Source organism: Procambarus clarkii, chromosome 9 (genome assembly GCF_040958095.1).
Source record: "Procambarus clarkii isolate CNS0578487 chromosome 9, FALCON_Pclarkii_2.0, whole genome shotgun sequence".
Taxonomy (NCBI): Eukaryota; Metazoa; Arthropoda; class Malacostraca; order Decapoda; family Cambaridae; genus Procambarus; species Procambarus clarkii.
The window spans coordinates 20,838,145-20,838,345 of NC_091158.1; positions in this window are offsets into that span (position 1 = coordinate 20,838,145).

Here is a 201-nt window from a genome sequence, read left to right on the forward strand (position 1 = left end):
TGCGATTTTCGCAGCTGGCGGGCAAAAATCGCGATTTTCGCCGCTACCGGCCCAAAATAGCGCGATTTTCGCCGCTACCGGCCAAAAACCGCGCGATTTTCGCCGCTACCGGCCAAAAATAGCGCCATTTTCGCCGCTACCGGCCAAAAACCGCGCGATTTTCGCCGCTACCGGCCAAAAATAGCGCCATTTTCGCCGCTA